Below are 21183 nucleotides of genomic sequence, written 5' to 3'. Positions count from 1 at the left end.
TGTTTATACGTGGCATTGATATTAAATAAAGGATTAATATTGACAAACCTTGAAAGTATATAAATTCGAGGGTTATAAATGTCAAACAAGGGTAAATATACTATATAGTAACCCTAAATGGTGCTTGTACCTTCAAACGAATAAATCATGAATCGTACGGAAGCGAAACGCGGAAGAAAGTGAGAGATTACAAGCTACAGGGGTTAACTGTGTCAACATGTTTAATTATACCTCTGAGTGACCCTTTAACGCTCCCGAGGCTTTGTAACAGTATTATACGCTCACAAGAACATATTGTATAAATTCCGCGAAGTTCCGTTTTAAAACGAGAAAGTTATAATCAAATTCGTATGAGAAGGGTTATAAGCGTCAACAATAAAAGTTAAGGCTTTCTGAATAATTAATAAACTAAACGGGGACTTAACAACGCGGGTAAATAACACGAGGTCCTTAGTTGTAATTAACCAAGGGCCAAACCGCAAAGTTACCCCTTCAAACCCGAAAGGTCAGGTTAATAATTACGAAAGATTTCGTTATTAATTATCAGGATTTCGTAATCATTACAAAAGATTTTAAAAGCCTGAAATTTTAACCTCTCGCGACCCGCGTAAGGATTAGGCTTAAGTTGAGGCGGGCCGCGAGCCACCTAAGATACGCGCCTGAAGTTTGAATCTCAGGCGACCCGCGTACAAATGCATGGCAACTCCCATGCGGGCCGCATTAGACGCCCAGATGCAGAATGTTTGTAGTTTCTTGCCTTTTGAGCTTGTGAACGATCAAAACGCCAATAAATGAGGCATGGGCACCCTATACTCGACCCATAGCTCTATGGGACACCTGCCCATCATCCATGATCAGTGTAGGTTGTTGTGTAATGATCTTGAGGGCTTTGTTGCACTATAAATAGCCACATTGAGCTCATAACATTCACACAACTCAAACACTCAACTACTGATCATTCTAAAGCTCCCAAGCATTCCTCTCTGCTCTCTAAGCAAGATACAACTTCTGTAAGTCGTTCAAATCCATTTTGGTCTTATATTTCCATAGATTTAGCTTATAAACTCAACCGTCGTAACTAACGGTTGTCATAACGATAATTCACAAATGGTCCAGTGAATTGTCGGATCAAAAGTAGTTTTGAGTTGGTATTTATGTGGGTAATAAACCCCTAAAAGGGTTCCCTCTGATCACCACTCTAACTATGTCAAATATCGAGTCAAACGCGCACTTAAAAAGTCAACAGAAAGTCGTTTTGCCATTTTGTACATAACCTGTAATGTATATGCTATGAAACCTGTTTTGACAATCATAAAACATGATAATAAGTATGTAAACTTGTTTGCGCTCGTTTGAATCGACCATTTGCTATATTGACCCGGTTCGGAGCCGAATGTCGCAAAAGTTTGACTTTTGCTTTGACTTCAGTTCTGACCCGTTTTAGTGAGGTATAAATATGCCTTAGGACTCTCTTAGGACCAGGTTACATGATGGTATAAACCTCTGTGATCGGTTCATGAGTTATCCGAGTTTTTTGCGCATTTCCGTTAATCGCCTAAAAGTTGACCGTAACGCCATTTTGAAAATAAAACGAGTATTTCGGACACGTGAACGGACCAGAACCTTTCTTATTAAATTATAAGCATGTCCTTAAAGTTTCACGTCAATCCGAGGTCTAGAATGAGAGTTATGCTAAATAGCGCAATTAAAGTAAACTTTTGTAATAAACGGCGCAATTAGCATAACGCCTATCTAAACCAAGATTTCGTCACCAAAACTTTTACCCACTGTATTAAAATAATATTTTGGGAATTTTAAAGATTTTTAATAATTTTTACCTCGCTCATAACCTGCGGTTATGGCTACGGTTCGGTAAATACCGAATATGCCCTTTTTGGCCAAAACATGAGTTCTACAAGGTCTTTTGACCCGGTTCCAGTTGCTACTGATTTTAAATAATAAATAAAGTATTTTAGACTTTATAAACTATTCGGGAAACTCAGATTTCCTGTAGAACTCGAAAAGCTCTTTAAAAGTCTTTAAAATGACCGGAAACCCCCTACGGGGCATAATATTAACTTAAACTCGTTACGGGCATCACGGAAGGTATCCTACTGATACCACAACCTCTTTAAGGCATATTGACTTAGGAAATAAGCGTAAGACTCTCATGGTTAACCGTTTCGCCTATTGCGCGCACGGTTCGGCTTATGAAACTAGTTTTCATAATTTAGCCGATACGGGTCAAATTATATTATTTGAACCCCAAAATCTAGAGTGTGAACCATAAACCCATATAAAACAAGTCTCTGAACTTGTTGGGTCAGAATCACACTCCATTCTCGGTTTTCGCCTTTCACGCGATTAAACCATATCTATATATCGGAACCAACCGGTCTAGGCTACGGCTAATATAAAGACCCGTTAGGATTCTAAGAGGTTAATTAAAACCTTCGTTCCAGATTAGGAGCCCCGGTAAAAGCTATCGGTGATTTAATCAAATTAAGGAATATACTTGCAAAGGTAAATACTTTAACTTATTTCCCCTATACGGGCTTGGGTTACGGTATGTTAATACCGCTTGATTGAGCATTATATTTTGCCATCGCTTAGGTGGTTAATTAAATAATATGATCGGCTCATTTAAACAGTTTTGTTTCTTAAAAGCCTTTGGGGGGTTTAATGACCGTTGTCCCGGATATCCTTGGCATCATTTTACGAAATGGCCACGACCATCGACATCCCGGTGTAGGCGTACACCCAGTATATATTGTCGACATTAAATTAAAAGACGTAGCCGTTGGTTTTTATACTACGGTTTTACGCAATGTGGTGTGTCTATAAATCTTTAACCCGGCACGACCCGGGCTACTGAACGCATAAAAGAACAAGTAAAACGTTCACAAGATTTTTAATAATTTTCCCAAGTTATAAAAGAGTTTGTGCCTTGTGCATTCAAATCAATTTTAATAAACATTTTCAAATGTGTCAGTTGAATGTATTTACCAGTGTAAACTGACGTATTTTTCCCAAAAAGATTAAGTGCAGGTACTATACGAAATTGGCTGGTATTAGCTTCCTAAGCATCACGAATAGTCTCGCAAACTTGATGCCGTATCTGAATGAACAATATTTTATTATTTTTGATCCGCTGTGGATACATTCGACTTCTGTAATACATTTGATATTACAACCAGAGGTTGAAGTATATATTTATCTTTAAGCTTCCGCTGTGCATTTATATAATTGTGTGGTTTGACTATATTGTTGCCAACTACGTCACGGTAATCCCCCACCGGGCCCACCGGTGATACACGTGGAAATCGGGGTGTGACATGGATGGTCCCCTCATCATGAATGAAATTCAGAATTGGTCCAGAAAGGCAAGGAAAAAGGTCTTTTTTTCTAAAAATTGATTTTGAGAAAGCGTACGATAACATAAACTGGAACTTCGTGTTGGATGTGCTTGGCCAGATGGGGTTCTCAAGTAGGTGGTGTTTATGGATTAAAGGTGTGTTGTCTTCTGCCAGGGCCTCGGTGTTAGTCAATGGGTCTCCGACCTTTGAGTTCAAATGTCATAAAGGCATGCGTCAGGGAGATCCGATTTCTCCGTTCTTATTTGTCATCGTCATGGAAGCTCTTACGTGCATGATCAATAAAGCTAGTAGTTTGGGGATTTTCAAGGGCGTCTCTCTTCCGAACGGGGGCCCGATTGTGACTCACTTATTTTATGCGGACGATGCAATTCTAATGGGTGAATGGTGTTCTGAAAACATTCAAAATGTGGTTAGAATCCTGAAGTGCTTTCATGTTTGCTCAGGTCTTAAGATCAACTTGAGTAAATCGAACTTGATAGGGGTCGGGGTGCAGTCTGTTGATGTTGAAGAGATGGCGGATTTTATAGGATGTAAAGTGGATTCGTTTCCGTTTAGATTCCTTGGGCTCTGTGTTGGGTCGAACATGAATCGGACGCCGAATTGGCAACCGGTGGTTGAAGTGTTTGAGAAACGGCTGTCTCTTTGGAAGGCGTCGCTTCTTTCTTTGGGAGGTAGAGTCGTTCTTATCCGCTCAGTTCTTGAAAGCCTCCCTTGCTACTTTTTTTCCTTGTTTCGTGCCCCGGTTAAGGTTATTAATGATCTGGAAGCTCTCATTAGAAAATTTCTTTGGGGAGGGTCCTCGGAGGTGAAGAAGGTTCACTGGGTTGCTTGGGATAGGGTTGCCTCGCCGGTGAGCATGGGTGGCTTAGGGCTCCAACATCTTAAAGACGTCAACACGGCTCTTCTAGCTAAATGGGGGTGGAGGTATAAATATGAACAAGGTAGTTTGTGGGTTAAGGTTATTAATGCGTTCCATGACGGTAAGTCGGATTGGGAGTTACTTCCCGTGAAAAAAGCTTATGGCGGGGTGTGGAGTAGCATTGTTTCGGTCATTAATCGCCCTCTTTTCGATAATATTCGGCTTCGGAATTTGTGTAAAGGAGAGGTGGGGAGGGGTGATAAAGTTCTTTTTTGGCTAGACCCTTGGCTTGCGGATGTTCCTTTAAAAGAGAAGTTCCCCGCTCTCTTCAAATTGGAAATTGTGAAAAACTGTAGTGTGCTGGATCGGCTCGGTGGCGAAGGTCTTTGGCTCTGGAGGCACGACCCGGATTCCTCGGAGGAATTGGCTGAATGGTCAGCGTTGAAGTCGTCTGTGGCTTCGGTCAGCCTCTCTTCCGGTCCGGACAAGTGGGTTTGGCTGGGTCACGGCTCTAATGGCTTCTCGGTCGCGGCTGTGAAGAAATCTATTGTGGCCAGCCGCGATTTCAGTGACCGGTACGTTATGAAGTGGAGCAAATGGGTTCCAAAGAAGTGCAATATTTTTGCATGGCGGGCGGATCTGAATAGAGTTCCATCCGTGGAAGCTCTTGAAAAAAGAGGTATGTTTTTTATTGATGATGGGTGCAAATTCTGTAACGAGGGTCTGGACTCGGTGGCTCACATTTTCACGGCCTGCCCTTTAGCTTTGGGAGTGTGGGAGAGGATTAGTTTCTGGTGCAGAATCCCGAAGTTTTTCATCTTTTCGTTCAGAGATATAGTCGAAATTCACAGGGTTGGAGACAGAAGTTCAGCTGAGCGGAATGTTATCCACGGCATCGTTCTTACCACATGTTGGGTTTTATGGAAGGCTCGTAACAACTTGAGATTTAACGACAAAAGAAGTAGCGTTGAGGAAGTGTTTAGTGAAATCATGATTGTTAGTTTCTTTTGGTTTAAGTATAGAGTTAAGAAAGGAAATTGTGATTGGGGGGATTGGTGTAAATTTGTGAATATGTAGTTTTCTCGTTGGTCCGTCCCGGTTTTCGGGTTCGGTGTTTTTTAATGAAGTTCTCCTTTCAAAAAAAAAAAAAAATATAATATGATTAAGTCTTTTGAGGAGAGTAATAAAATGTCCCACCATGGGTCATTTTTAGACGTATCTATAACTATTAGTAGTAAAAAATATCATTAATTGCTAGTTATCATACTCATAGCCAACTTGAAAACATTGATGCAGATACAATATTCCATGCTAAGGTATCTTATGTATGAATATGATGTATTAATCACTCTTCTTGTATAAATATAATCAGTTCCTCAATTCCTCTTTCAAATGTTTAAATCCTTACATTTCCTGATACATCCTACCATGCAGCTCTTAAATTCATTCTCACCTGAAAAGTCAAAGTCAAAAGTCAAATTCATAAAATTTACGTATCTTTTTTTTTTTTTTTTTTGAAAGGTATTTACGTATCTTATAAATTATAATATTATAATATCCAATATTACGATAAATAGTAAGCTGTTTTAATTTTAGTTTTACCTTGGTATTGATACCATTAATATTATTACTTACTATAACGAATCATTATGAAAAAGTTATTCCAGTATTCAACTTATATATTCTTGTAACAACCATATTCCAATTTCAGAAACTTAAAAAACCATTTATCTTCTACACACGATATAGAGTTTTTGGTCAAAATTACTTATAATAATCAATTTTTTGAAGATAATATTAAAACCCTCTTATTAAAATGAATAAAAAATAAAGTGAAAGTAAGTTCATATACCATTTTCAAATGAAATCAGGACCATAAATTTGACACTTTGACCATATTGCTTTTATATTTTCGTTTCGTTGTTCTATCAATATGAATCCGAGAAACATCTATAAATTAATATTGGCTATTCAAAAAAAAAAAATCTATAAATTAATATAAGACTTTTTGTTCATGAGAAAATAAAACTTTCTTTTCAACACACTTTCTTTTCAACACACGTAATATGTACTATTAATTAATTAGTGTATTTATGATATATAAAGTTAAAGAAAAACAATTGTTTATACTTTATTAAGCATTTAATCATGGTGATGATGATTATATTAAAACTAGTTTTATAAGAGATATGAGAACATACCAAGGTTGTGTAATGCACAAGTTTGCAAAGAGCATTCCATTATGCAATAATTTCTTTTATTTGTGTTAGACTCATGGATTTCAGAAGTTGTATCAACAACGGAATCCGCATACGCTTCAGTATCCGCTTCTAAACTTGAATCGGATGGTGAAGATGCAGGAGCGGGAGAATGGGTCGATGGTGGTGTGGTATCGGATCCAGGAGGAGCACCAGAACCCGGTGGTGCGTAAAAACATCTAGCCAAGCAATTCACATAACATGGGAATCTTTGCCCAATTTGCTTGCTACTAAGAAGAAAACACTCATTGAGACATCCACCCCAACATGTGTATAGCCCTGCACTCCCTCCTTGTACCAATAACATGAATACCACCCAAACCCCCATGAATGTGTTATTGTTGAACTTACAACCATTCTTTGCCATCTTGAAATTTAGTCAACCCCAGTGAAATTTGAGTGAAAATTTGGTGGCTTTAAAGGCCAAGGATACATCAAATTGAATTAATGCTCATTAATCTTCTTTTGACGTGTGCGTAAGTCAAAAGAGACGAGTCTTTTTTTTTTCTTTTTCTTTTTTTTGAAAGGTTTTAATAAATAAATAAACGAAAAATTGTTGTATTTATTTTAAATGCACCATAAAGTTTGCATTATTAATTTAGTTATTATGTTAAATGATGTATTTTATGGTTATATTTGTTGCAGTTGATTGTAATTGCGTTTACAAATAAAGATTTGTTTTCATTATGAAAGCATTAATGGTTGATATAAAATAAGCAGCGTATTTACATCAATTAAATGCAATAACACCATAACAGCTAAGAAAAAATGTGGCAAATTAATGTGTGTATATATATATATATATATATATAGGTTGGTTAACGTACAATATCCGTTAACGTACGAGCATACGCTATGAAATTACGCACATTGTAAAACTCAAAACACTAATCACGCATGTTGAAAAACCATAATCACGCATATTGAAAACCATAACATGCTTCATTACATGATTATAACATGCTTCATTACATAGGTATAACATGCGTGATTAGGGTTTTGAATTTTACAATATGCGTAATTGCACAACATATGCTCGTACGTTAAGCAACATTGTATTTTATACTTTCACTATGTGTGTGTATATATATATATATTCACTATGTATATATATATATATATATATATATATATATATATATATATATATATATATATATATATATATATATATATATATATTCATGACAAAAATGAAGCCTGAAAATTGATGTCATTCATGTGCAAGGGGTGAATTGTTTTCTTCTTGAAAAAGCATACCACTTTATTATTGTTATATTTATACGGGATTATAAATTTTGACATCTTAGTTAGTTGTTGGACTACTTTGATATCTCTAGATTGATGTCTGCAAATGAAATATGATTTGTATACTCTCACTTGTTGCTAAACTGTTAAAACTAAGGAATTTTTATTTTTTAAATAAACACAACTTATCAATTTAAAAAAGTTAGCATATCATCATATTAAAAAAAGCATCAATATGCACATTTTAAACAAGGTTATAGACTTTATTATACAACTACTAGTTTAAGTAGTATCTTTTTTTATAGTTATTACAAGTCGAAGGATTTTATTATATTACTAGCTTATAAACTCGTGTATTACACAGATTAAATACAAAAAGTTAGATTGAATAATATTTTAATTTATAAGTGTTACAAGTCCGTGTATTAGATACGTAAAATATAAAAAATAATGTAAATCATAGTTCTATATAATCCTAATCACATAATTAAAAAAGTGTAATAATAGTATAATCTAATTATTACGTTTCTCCGATTAGTATTAATATAAGGATGGTTTAGAAAAAAGATCTAATTATTGTATTTTTCTTATTTTATGATAATATTTAATAAAATACATTGGATTTATCTAATAATATTAATTAAATTGTGGATCCTAATATGGCTGTTAAAATATTTAAATTAAATTTATTATATTAGTAAGGATAACAATTAAAAAATATTTTAAAATAAAATGTAAATCTATATTGTAAAGTTGAAGGAGAGAATGACACGTGAGAATAACTGAAATCTAATATGAAAATTTAAATTAGATTGGCAAATTGGAAATAAATAATCCGAACTCACTGTTATTGGCCAATAATAATCCCAACTCATTTAATCACCAATAATAATCCGAACTTTTCACTTTAGTTTGTATAATGATCCCAGTTAAAAAAACTCTAACTTGGTTAAAAAAAATGCTGATGTGGAGTGACATGTGTGTTCCAACGTGGCATTTTAATTAAACATGAAAACCAAGTCATTTAATCACCTGTAACATTACCCATCTGTGTATAAATCATTTCACCCCCAATTTCTTCAAAACCCTAATTCGTTCCTTCTATCCCCAAATGAGCTCAAACCCTAATTGATCAAATTAAGTCGATCCCCAATGAGCTCAAACTCTTCATCTTCATCTCCTTCAATTCGTTCACAAAACCCCAAAATTTTTAGACTTGGAACCGATGATAATGTTTATTGTAACCATGAATTGCTTGCAATTCGTAGGGTGGCTGGAAATCGAAGCTCAAGGCATGGTGAAGAGTTTTACGGATGCCCTCTATGGCCTGTAAGTTATTGAATTTGATTGGCAATCTGATTTCATCACTTTCTCGTAATTTAATTGGTTGTTTTTAATGGCATGTTCATTTCAGAGATCTGATTGTAAATTCTTTGTGTGGAAACAAGAGGTGGATGATGTATTAGCAAGGGAATGCAACTGTGGGGTGTTAGAAGAAGAAAATCGGAGATTAAGAAGGTCTTCAAAGAAAGCATGTTTTTTGGCAGTTGTCTGTATTGCATTATCCATGTATTGGTTATTTTGACATGTTTGATTATGTAATGTGTCCTTTTTCCAAGCGATGTAGTGACTGTAATGACTTTCGGATAAGTATATGAATCTTGTTTTGACTATGAATTGGGTTTTGGTTATTTTGACATGTTTGATTACTGTAATGTGTCCTTTCGGATAAGTATATGACATGTTTGATTATGTAATGGTTATTTTGACATGTTTGATTATGTAATGGTTATTTTGACATGTTTGAGTATGGTCATAAAGTTTCAACATCCAAAACATAAGACAGACATAAGACATACTACCCTTTTTACACAATTGACCAAAAATGGACATTATAGTTCCATCCAAACACAGTTTTCATTAAAACCTGGACATAGTTGACATTAAAATCTGGACATAAACAACACCAAAAGACAGACATAAGACATACTACCAGTTTCAACATCCAAAACATAAGACAGACATAAGACACATTACCAGTTTCAACATAAACAACACAAAAGCATTAAACAAGACAAAAGCATTTCAACAAAAGGCTTCATTCAGCTGATTCATTTGTGGATTTTGAGATCTTTTTTGGCCTCCCCCTCTTAGCTTGCCTCTGAGTTTGTTGTGATGCTACATTCCCCTGTGATTGCTGAGTGGACTGAGAAACTTGTGGGGCTGCTGTTGACTGAGAAGGTTGTGCATCAGCTGTCTTTTTAGGCCTGCCCCTCTTTCTTGTGACTTGGCTACCTTCAGCTGCAGGTTTCTTACATCTTGAAATGTTATGACCTCTTTCATGACAGTTTTTACAACTCATGAGTGTACCATGCCTACCTAGCTTCCCAGTTTTTTTCTTGGTTTCCTGTGGATCCTTTTTTCTGTTCTTTTTTGGTCTTCCTGGCCCAATCTTGACTGGTGGAGGGTCCAAAGGTAGATCAACAATTGGCCAATATTTTTCCGATGGCAGTGGTGGGATAGTGTACTCATAGGACCTGAGATACACCTCTTTGGTCAAGTAACTATGAACAAAGTCTTCAGAATTCTTATGCATAAACGCTGCAACTGCACACACATGATAACATGGAATGCCTGTCAAGTCCCACTTCCCACAAGTACAGCTTCTCTTCACAATATCCACAGATACATCGTCAAAGCTCTTGACTTGAAACACAGTGTTACTTGAAGGATACACAGTACAAAGATAAGCTTTCTCTTTCTCTTTATCAAGCTTCTTGGCTTGAATCCTAGGGCAAACAACCACATTTTTACGGGACATCTCATTGTTGACAATTACATCAGTCTTAGTCTCACGTTGTACATAACACCTACAAAAGCACTTAGGATTCTGATCCAGAAATGCATCAGTTGCCTTAGCATCTACATCTCTCATTTCATCAATTGCCCTTTTGAAATCAGCAGTATTGTATGCTTTAGCAGCCCTCCAAAATAACTCCTTAAGATCATCACCCTTGAATTTTTTGTGCCAATTGGCATATATGTGCCTAGCACAATTCCTATGCTCAGCATTACCCCATATAGAGGCAACAGCATTCAATAACCCCTGAAATAAGTACATAACATAATTCAATTCACATATGTAATACTACTTCTAAGTACATAACATAATTCAATTCACATATGTAATACTACTTCTAAGTACATAATTCAATTCACATGATACCTTTTGCTGGTCAGAGACTAGTGTCCAACCCTTCCCTTCATCCGTTATTCCTAAGCATTTCTTCAATTCATTCATGAACCACCCCCAGCTGTCATTATTCTCTCCTTCTACAACTGCCCAAGCAACTGGAAACATTTGACCATTCTCATCCCTACCTATTGCAACCAATAACATACCACCTAGAAATGTCTTCAAAAAACAGCCGTCTAGACACATAAGCCTTCTACAGCCTGCTAAAAATCCCTTCTTAACTGGATCAAAACAGATAAATAGCCTAAAGAAAACCTCTGTACCCCCATCCACACCATAATACTCTGATGGTACAGTGATAAGTTCAAAAGTAGAGGTTGGATTTTCTGCTTTCAGTGCTGCTAAGTATGAACCCATCTTTCCATAGTGGTCTTTCATTGAACCATGCAGTTTCCTATTGGCATAACTCTTTGCCTTGTAAACTAGCCATTTACTTACTAGGACCTTGAATTTTTCTTTAATTGCATCCTGGATTTCCTTTGCTTTCCAACTAGGATTAGCTTTGAAAATTGGTAGAAACTGGCTAGCTACGAAGGAAGCAGTTAACTGTCTATTCTTCAACATATTTCTCTGACATGTGTGTTCATTAACTACAGTCTTAACAATGAAGCAACACTTTCTTTTATGGAAAGATACATAAACCTTAAATGGACAATCGTTAACACAAGTAACACCTAGTCTTCCAAGCCTTGACTTGTCACTTACTGATATTTTAAGACTCCTTCCATTCATAACAGCATACCTTCTAAATGCATCTTTAACAGCATCCCTAGTAGGGAACCGTGTACCAACTACCCAAACCCACTTAGTCCAGTCAGTATTTTCACTTACAACTGGAACATCAACCTTGTACTTCTTCCCCTAATGTCATCATCCTCACTCTCTCCTGGTGAATTAACATCTTCATCTGAGTCCTCATAGCTGCTAGCATCACTGTATTGTTCTTCTTCAACAAAGTTGTTGCACTTGAAGTCTTTCAATAATTTTTCAACCAACTGTTTCTTTGATAAATTGTTTTCCTTTATAGCAGCAACAGATGCCCTCCACTCCTCATCATCATCATCTGTACCAGCATCTTCTTCAGATTCATCTGGCCTCCAGTCACCATCTTCTTCTTCACTTTCTAAAGCAGATCCAACTTTCTCTTTATCAGATCCATCCAGTTCAGCATCAGGTACAACATCAGGTACAGCATCAGCTATAACATGAGGTGTGCTTGTATCAGGGCAATTGAATAACTTTGTCAATTTTTTGGTTGGTGTTAATACCCTGCTTGCAAGAGACTTAGTAAACCCTCTCACAACTGGTTGGGCTTCTGATTTGGCTTTTGGTTGGGCTTCATTTTGGGCTACAATATGGGCTTTTGGTTGGGCTTCATTTTGGGCTACAGTATGGGCTTTTGGTTGGGCTTCATTTTGGGCTACAGTGGGTTGGTCATCTAGTCCAGTAGACTTACCTTGTGCATACAGATGTAGTATATGCCTGGCATCTTTATCCCCTAAATACTTCAACATATCGATCACATCTTTGTCGTTCTTCAACTGCACAATACCATCAGAAAACTTCTTTCGAGGCATCAAGTAATAGAGTTCAAAATCCCTACTTTTGTAATACCCACCTTCAATCACATAATCCATCAACTCAAAATAGGACATCTTATCTACTTCAACTTCAAACATATAAGTTTCACCACCTTCATAGTGCAATCTTGGCTTTTGTTTCAGCTTCCCACCATGCCATGCTTTTACGATGACTTTGTCATCCATCCTGATGGGTTTAATAGTGGATTAGGATTGAATCGCAGATAAAAACAAGAAGAATGAACTAAAAACAAACCTGAAAATCTTGATCGTTTGCTCTCTCGAATGTGATTAGGGTTTCTGTTGTTTCTCTTGATCGTGATGCTCTGTGTTCTTTTTGGGGATAGTGGTAATTATTTGGGGGTGAAATGATTTATACACAGCTGGCTTATGACTTGGTTTTCATGTTTAATTAAAATGCCACGTTGGAACACACATGTCACTCCACATCAGCATTTTTTTTAACCAAGTTAGTGTTTTTTTAACTGGGATCATTATACAAACTAAAGTGAAAAGTTCGGATTATTATTGGTGATTAAATGAGTTGGGATTATTATTGGCCAATAACAGTGAGTTCGGATTATTTATTTCCAATTTGCCAATTAGATTTAATGTTTTATTTGTAACTTTACCATCTTTATATCATTTGGTTTTATAAATATATGTGGTTAATCTTAATGAGGTGTTATATTACCAAATAAAGTTATTACAATAATGCATAAATAATTAAATTAGAGATATTAATAATAAAAAATAATAATAGTTTTGTTATAGATAGTCATAAACTAACGATTAAAAGACTTTTGATTTTAAAGGATATTTATATTAAATACAGACATATTAAAAAAAATATAATGACCCTTTATCGTATGTCATAGAGATGAAGATAATCTTGATCTCTAATAAGTAAAATCGGTATATTAAAGAGATAAAGTAATTCTTATATTTTTATCTCTATAGTCTATATCATACAGTATAATTTATTAACTCAAGTATCATGGTATACCAATTTCTTTTGAAGGAGAGGAGGTTTTTTAGAATTATTTATTAAGGTAGATAATGGTCATTATATTAATTTACTTATTATTATTATGTTTGAGGTAGCATGAGAAATTGTCACATTGCATTTTGATGGAATCCTTTATTATGAGAGAATGTCATGTGACATTTTTTTTATTAGTATTAGACTAGATTAAAATCATGTTAACATTTTCTCTTGAAAAATATACTAAATAGGTTTTTATAATATTAAAAAATATATACAAAAATTCAGCGTGTTTTCTGGTTACAGTAACCGTTATATATATATGTGATGAAGGACGATTAATAGTAATTTCAAATTTATAATAATATATAGTTTTTAATATTTTAATATTATATTACTTTATTATTATATTTACTTTTAACATACATCTTTTTTAGAAAATATTCCCTTTGTCATTTGCTTTCCCATAATTCTTTTTTTAATTACATCGCCTTTATCAATTAATTTAATATATTTTTAATTACTTGTGTTCGTTAATTTAAAATAAAAACTTAAGGACACAGTTGTGCTTATTTTTTACCCTGTATATTCTGATATAAGTATTGTTAAAAATGAAGTTGTATTCAAAATAATGTGTTTATTTGGTATCGTTATACGGTACGATGATAAACTAAACCGATTCTAATGGGTTGGCTTTCCAAACAACATGCTTCATTTTCAAATAATATTTGTTTATAATTTGCTCTGTTTCGCTGCAACGCGCGACGTCAACAAACCTAGTGATATTTATTTTACAACTTTAATATTAGCAATATTGTGTGTTTGCATATAATAATAACTAGTATTAAGAAGCCCTCCGTTGCGGCGGGGGGCGTAAAACTGTGCTAAGTACCACCAATGCCACACCACTGCTAGTGACCACCAACATCGGAAAAGCTCGTAAAAACAAAGTAAATTAAAAAGGAAAAATAAAACCCAATAAAAAGCAGATGTAAAATCGTTGAACCATGCACATCCGTTGCAGTGTGTCAATGCGAAAAATTAGACCGAAACATAAACATAGGAAAAATAACTAAGTTTATATAGGACTCGCGCAATGTGACAAACCTTTCAAACTTGGAAAAAGAGTCGCGACTGGCCTGTAAAGTGTTAAACGGGAAAAAATAGTCGAAAAACATCGAACCCCACACGCACATTGCGGCGTGTTAACTCGCAAAATTTAGAACAAAATTTAAAACTAAAAACTTGCAAAGATGAAAAGTATGGGGGACCAAAGTTGAAAATAGAAAAATGTTGGCTTGAAATTGAAAAAGATGAGAAATTTTGGGTTAAAATGAAAATTCTTTTTTTTTTTGAAAAACCCCCTAGGCATAGGGTACAACACCATAAAGCATAAAAATGTTGTAAATGTAAATTAACTAGAAAAGTAACCCGCCGCATTACATTAAGCTAGTTGTCATTGAGTTACATCCATTAGGTTTGTACATGTGTTATAGTTGCAACTTAGGTTACTAACACTAAGCATGTTAGTTACATAACTTGCGCAAAAGACAATTTCCTTGACAACATGGCTTGCTGAAGTACGGCCTACAGTTGCGTTTTTTTCCTACTTGGCAACTGTACAAAAGGTGTTCGACGTCCGTATCATTCCCCGCGTCCCTTCTTTGAAGTGTTGCTGTTATCTGAGATGGTAAAGAGCTTGGTTAGTAAGGTTTGTGTAATAAGATATGTGAGTATTAATTTAGTGAGGCATTAATTAGCTTAAGATTACAATAAAACATTCAACGGACTAACTTCCGATGAATACACTTGTTTTAAGCTTATCTGTCCAAAAAATAGTATACAAAGGGAGACCAAGTATACTGAGAGAGCCAATAAGATGAATACACTTGCTTTAAGCTTATTTGTCCAAAAAATAGATACAAAGGGAGACCAAGTATACTAAGAGAGCCGAAACAATTATGATGGTCACTAACAAAAGCCCAAAATAATAAATAATAACAATAAAAGATGAAACATCGGTTTGGAACATTACCTGATATACTTAAAAGATTTGATAAATCCATCAATTTAGTCTTCACTCCATAGATTTATTCACTCAAATTACTTCAGTCCCGCACTCTTTTTTAAACCAAGCTCCTAGGTGATAGGGTTTAAAACCAAGGCACAATACGGAAAGCACAAAATCGCAGCGGTTTTCATACCCGAGTCGCAATTTGTTTATATATTTATTTATTAGTTCTCAAAGGTTTGTAGGATTAGTTACTCAAAATTTAGACATAAATAAGCAATGCACGTAGTTTCTATACAACCTAAAAGGCTATATGTATAACATGTAGATGCATAAAATCTTCCCATATGAAAGGCGTGCCGCAAGGCTGCACCGTATGCCTTTTTTAGTCTGAAACACAAGACTATGCACCTTAGGCTGACTTGCGCTTCAAGCGCGTTTTTTTAACCTAGCCTATGCTTAGAGTGACATTTTGAGAAACGGAATTTGAAACAAGAGGGCTCAAATCAAGGTTAATTTATAAATATTTTTTTTAAATACCCTTGTAATAACTTGATCTGAAATCTAGGTAGAAAATATGTTAAGAGTTGGTATGTAGGAACTTTTTCAGAAGCCATTGTTGACACTTTTGTTGTGTTCTTTTACACCTTTCTTTTTCTTTAAACCCCTACCACTCTTAATGTGGCTTTGATACTACTGGTAAGAGAAGAAGAGAAGAAATGTTAAATATGTGGCTTGAATAGAAAATAGAAGGGCAGCTGTGTAATTTTACTTGTAAATACTGTTAGCCAAGGATTTATATTTTTTTCTTGAAGCCTAATATTAAGTTATTTCAGATGTTGCTGGAATGGAAATAAAATATGTCCTGCCTTAAAACATGCATTAGATATGAAATAAAATACACCTTGAGCCTAAAGGTATGTACTTACCGCCAACATTTATGTCCTGCCTTAAAAATGTTTTTCAAATCGTTTGAGCATAGTTATTAAAGGCGCGAGGTGCAACACCATCTTTTATCAACTCAAATGCAACCCATTTTGAACCTGTAATGATATATTTATGTAGATAAAATATTCCAAAATTATGATGTATTGGTATACAAAAAGTTTCGCAAACTTATATTACCTAGCTCGTGCAATCTATCGGATTCGACTGAAACAGTTATTGCATTGGCTTTATCAAAATACCCTTAATTTACATTAAAAAGGACATTTTACGTCCATGTTTGAAAACCCAACATGGAAGGCCAAGGACTCTACCATCAAGGGAGAAGATGTACATTAAAAAGGACACTTTATAGTTCAACTTTGTAGTTATAATGTCCTAAGCACCCTAAAATACAGTTTTATTCCACCAAATGGAAGTTAACAAATGTTACTATAAATCTATAAAGGCCCAATAACAACTTCACATTTTAATAGCTAATAAATTAGCCTCTATTTTAGGTTTTAATCAATGTATAGTACCACATAACATGTAATCAGTGAACTATGCTAACAAAACATGCATTAGATATGAAAATAGTTACAGTCAAATTCCTCATTCATAACCATGATAACCTAAAAAAACAAAAAAATAACTTACTTGTTTCCCATTAATAACATGTGTCTCAGCAATAACAGTGTTTCAGCAACCGAAGGATCCGCATACGTAATAAACCTGAAGCCCCTCATATGACCAGTCTACCGATCTTTCAAGATAACCAAATCCGTCAGGTCTCCATACTTTGTAAAGTAGTTAACTAATGTACCTATTCACAATTAAACACATAAACACTTCAAATCATGATACAAACAATGGCACTGTCATAATTACACAAACACATACAACTAAACACTAACCTATGGTAGTATCCTTCGCTAAACCACCGATTAAAATCTTCCTGTAAAAATTAAACAAACGAATTTCAAGCCTATATCATCAATTAAATGTAAAAATAACAAGATTGATAAATAAACTGAAGAAGAACCCGGGGCTTGCGCCGTCACCGAAGCTAGGCCGCTTGGAGCCCATAGGAGATGCGTTTTTGCTTCTTGAATCGAAGATCTCTGACAATTTAGGGTTTAAAGTGGTGCTTTTTGAGGGTTTGGTGGAGGAGGGGCGCTGGGGGTTGGCCGATGGTCGTGGTGGCAGTGTGGGCCGGTGATGGTGGTGGTGATGAATAAGGGCGGAGATTGACCACCATCGTCGCCAATCTCTCTCTCTCTCTCCCAAGCTTCTCTATTAGAGCATTCACATTCACTCCATCAAAACTATCACTATCTCTAAAGTATAAAAAATGTTCTAAAAACTTACTCCAACCAGTCCATTATATGTATACCCTAACCTTAAATATTAAAAAAGAGGTACAGTAACTTTTTATACATAAAAAGCTCCTGTAGCTCCCCCATTTCCAACAACCACACCTTCTCCCGCCCCTCTTTCTTCTGCACATCGACTACCATCAACAAATTAAGCAAAACTACAAGTTCTCACTTCCCAGGTTCTGATTTGTAAATTGTGGAGGGTTCCGAGTTCGATTTGTAAACATAGGCAATGATGCGGCTTCTATTGGAAACTAGGGTTCCGATTTGAAAATGATTTTTCTTAATCAGTGGAAATATCAATTGATTCATCCTTCACATCTCCATCCATCTGCGTTCTGTAAGCTTATTTTATTCAAACTTTTGTTGGATTTTTAGTTTTGATTGTTAATTCATGAAATGTATAAAATGTAGGTTTTGGATTTCGAAGGGCTGCGTTCTGTAAGCTTATTTTATTCAAACAGGTATGATTCTTTCTTTTTTTTGTGTTATTGTATACAAAGATGGTAGAGTTTGTCATGTGAATGTTGGGAAAACTAGGTGTAAGTATTAGGGGTGAGCAATAAACGCTTACGGCCCGCAAGACCCACGGAACCGGCTCTTTAGAACCGAGGGTTAGAACCGTTTTGGCAAAAGGGTTGGTTCATGGTTCTTATATTTCGTGAATATACGGTTCCGATTCCGGTTCCGACCTATCGAAAACCATACATAACCGTGAGAATCGTTTGCATTTAAATTAAATGAACTAGTCTTTTAGGCAATTTAATTTCTTATACAGACTAACTTTATACCCTGTGCGCGTTGCGGCGTACTAAAAGGGCGTGACTATCAATAATTACTGCAAGCTACTACCATCTAGCAGCAGCATGTACTCACCAGTCCAAAAAAACGGTCCCAAAAAACTGCTGTTGTTGCTGTTTTCGCGGGTCCAAAACGCAGTCCAAAAAACCTGCAGCAACACTGCTGCTGGTTGCTTTTTCCCCTAAACCCACCTAACTAAGTGAGTTTTGATGTTACTATATATGTGGACCAGCTTTGATATATTATGATATTTGTTTTGTTTGAGTGAATGAGTATGTGTGAATGGATACAGTGAATCAAAAACAACCTTCACTACTGGGTACTGACTGAAGGTTGCACCAATCAAACAGGCCCACTTTGGATTATTAAAGCTGTAAGTGTATTTTTTTTATTATTGATAACTTGATATGATCATGTTTAGGGTGTTGTAATGATTCATAGATACTTAGACAGTGGGGTATGATGGGGCGTGGGTTGGGGCATGGTGCGACACGTGGAGTAGGGGGCACCCAAGACCAAAAGCCAATTTCAAAGGGGTATGTGGGTAGCCCCGCCCCACGCCCGGGCTGAATCCCACGCCAATGGGGCCACGCCCAAACCTAAGCCCACCTGGAATTTGTGGGTTGTTGACTTGTTATTCTTGATACAAGACATCAATGTGGTTGAATTTGAATAAAGTGGATGGTGGTCATAAAAAAGAAACAGTGGTTAGGCATTGAGAAAGTCAAACTTTTGCATTTATCTTGTGCTTTCTTATTACACAAAATCAACTTTTAAAGTTAACTGTATAAATATCAAACTACTTAAAAATATATCATTTTGTTATAACTCAGTTAGCTTAGTGTACTAATCTTTTTGAGAAGGAATATATAACATGTATATGGACAATGAGATTTCGGTATAGTTTGGGTTTTCTTTCGTTCTCGTTAATCTCTCAACCTTTTTTTGACGTTTTTCACTGAAAAACCGGCACTTTTTGGCGTTTATAACATTTATTGACATATAACATGTATGATGACAAGTTGAGTTAATTGCAAGTTTGATCAAATGGTTCGTACATTCTTTCGCAAGTTGTTGAGATACCTATCTTCGGAAGATGATAGCGATGATGATCTTGATGAGGATGTCGAAGAACAATGTACTCGCAAACGTCGTAAATTTATTCGACGCAATCATATTCAGGGACATGAGCGTTTATATCGTGATTATTTTGCAGAAAATCCAGTATATCCCTCGAATCTGTTTCGACGGAGATTTCGGATGAGTCGTCCTCTATTTCTCCGTATTCTAAATGAGGTTGTGGCTAACGAGCCATACTTCGTCCAAAGAAGAGATAATATCGGAAGACTCGGTTTATCTTCTATGCAAAAGATAATATCGGAAGACTCGGTTATATTAGATTGTTTTGTGAATGTTATGAGTTGGGTTTAGAAATATGTTATGCGATGTTCATTAGAATTATATATGTATGACTAGAACTTATTAGCTCAACTTTTGTTAAATGTGAAGGTTTATGTTTATCGATTGTTCTGTATTTTGAGTAGGATCTATCTTTCTCATGGTATGGTAATATTAACCTTGTTCATCAGTTCATGCATAAAGTTTAAATTTATGGAGCTTGACTGTTGATGTGAATGAATATAGGTTCTCTGATCTATCTGGAACAGACTATGTGAATGAATAAAGTTTAACTTTTCTTGTTAGTTTATGATGATATAATTAGTGTTTAAAGTAATCGACCCAAAAAACCCAAAAATAATAATTAGTAGTATAATTTATATAAACAAAGTTATTAGAATCAATTTTAGAAGAAAAATATAATAAGACAAAATAGATAGTAGTTAAAATTATAAGTGGAAAAAAGAGAAGAAATAATAATAAAAAAAGAATAAAGAGATAGGTATGAGGAGTTGGATGTAGGAGGTTTTTTAAAATGTGAGATAAATTTTAAAAAGTTGTGGTTTTGAGTTAAATTATAGGGTTAAAGATGATGGAGTGGATGAGAATGCTCTTAGACCTTACCTTTCTCTCTTTATACTTTAATGTTCTGTGTGTTGAAAAGTGTAAAGAAAAGAAAGAAGAGCCACAAATTTAAAAAACATCAATTAAGCACAAGATACAACTTGCATAGCCTAGAAATGTTACAAATTATACTATTATATAAGGTACAACTTGCATAGCCTAGAAATGTTACAAATTATACTATTATATAATATATAATAAGATTTTGGCTAATTCAATTAGATTATTATAAATAGTAGTAATAATTTACAAATAAAACATCATAAGTTGCAACAAAGCAATGCATGAAACACCATATTAACACATAGTAAAATACCTTAATGCTACAACCTAATGCAAATTACTAGTATATAAATAACTAGGTTAGAATTTCTAAAGCTTTAGTTTTTTATAAATAATTTCTAAATTATTTATAAATTTAGATCAAATTCCCGTTGTGTAGATTTATAAATTTCTAAAGCTTTAGTTTTTTTATAAATAATT

The 21183-nt window shown here is 35.0% G+C and overlaps 2 long non-coding RNA genes across 6 annotated transcripts; one reads left to right on the top strand and one right to left on the bottom strand.

Annotated features, from left to right (window-relative positions):
- Window positions 1-14962: 14962 nt before the first annotated feature.
- On the bottom strand, window positions 14963-17819 carry LOC110929786. 4 transcript variants are annotated; one of them, XR_002587391.2, is made up of 5 exons: window positions 17544-17819; window positions 17416-17456; window positions 17159-17324; window positions 15599-16617; window positions 14963-15245 (listed from the first exon to the last, which is right to left on the bottom strand). It is a non-coding gene; the product is annotated as an uncharacterized LOC110929786 (long non-coding RNA). The 4 variants fall into 4 exon arrangements; XR_002587393.2 differs by having other exon boundaries at window positions 14968-15245; window positions 16504-16617; window positions 17544-17685; XR_004889505.1 differs by having other exon boundaries at window positions 14963-16617.
- A 104-nt stretch (window positions 17820-17923) lies between these two features.
- On the top strand, window positions 17924-20210 carry LOC110929785. Of its 2 annotated transcripts, none has more exons than XR_002587388.2 (4): window positions 17924-18217; window positions 18292-18341; window positions 18971-19051; window positions 19895-20210. It is a non-coding gene; the product is annotated as an uncharacterized LOC110929785 (long non-coding RNA). The 2 variants fall into 2 exon arrangements; XR_004889504.1 differs by having other exon boundaries at window positions 19750-20210.
- Window positions 20211-21183: the final 973 nt, after the last annotated feature.

Source organism: Helianthus annuus, chromosome 3 (genome assembly GCF_002127325.2).
Source record: "Helianthus annuus cultivar XRQ/B chromosome 3, HanXRQr2.0-SUNRISE, whole genome shotgun sequence".
NCBI lineage: Eukaryota > Viridiplantae > Streptophyta > Magnoliopsida > Asterales > Asteraceae > Helianthus > Helianthus annuus.
Note: the sequence above shows the minus strand (reverse complement) of the source record. Positions and strands in the feature narration are given on the sequence as shown.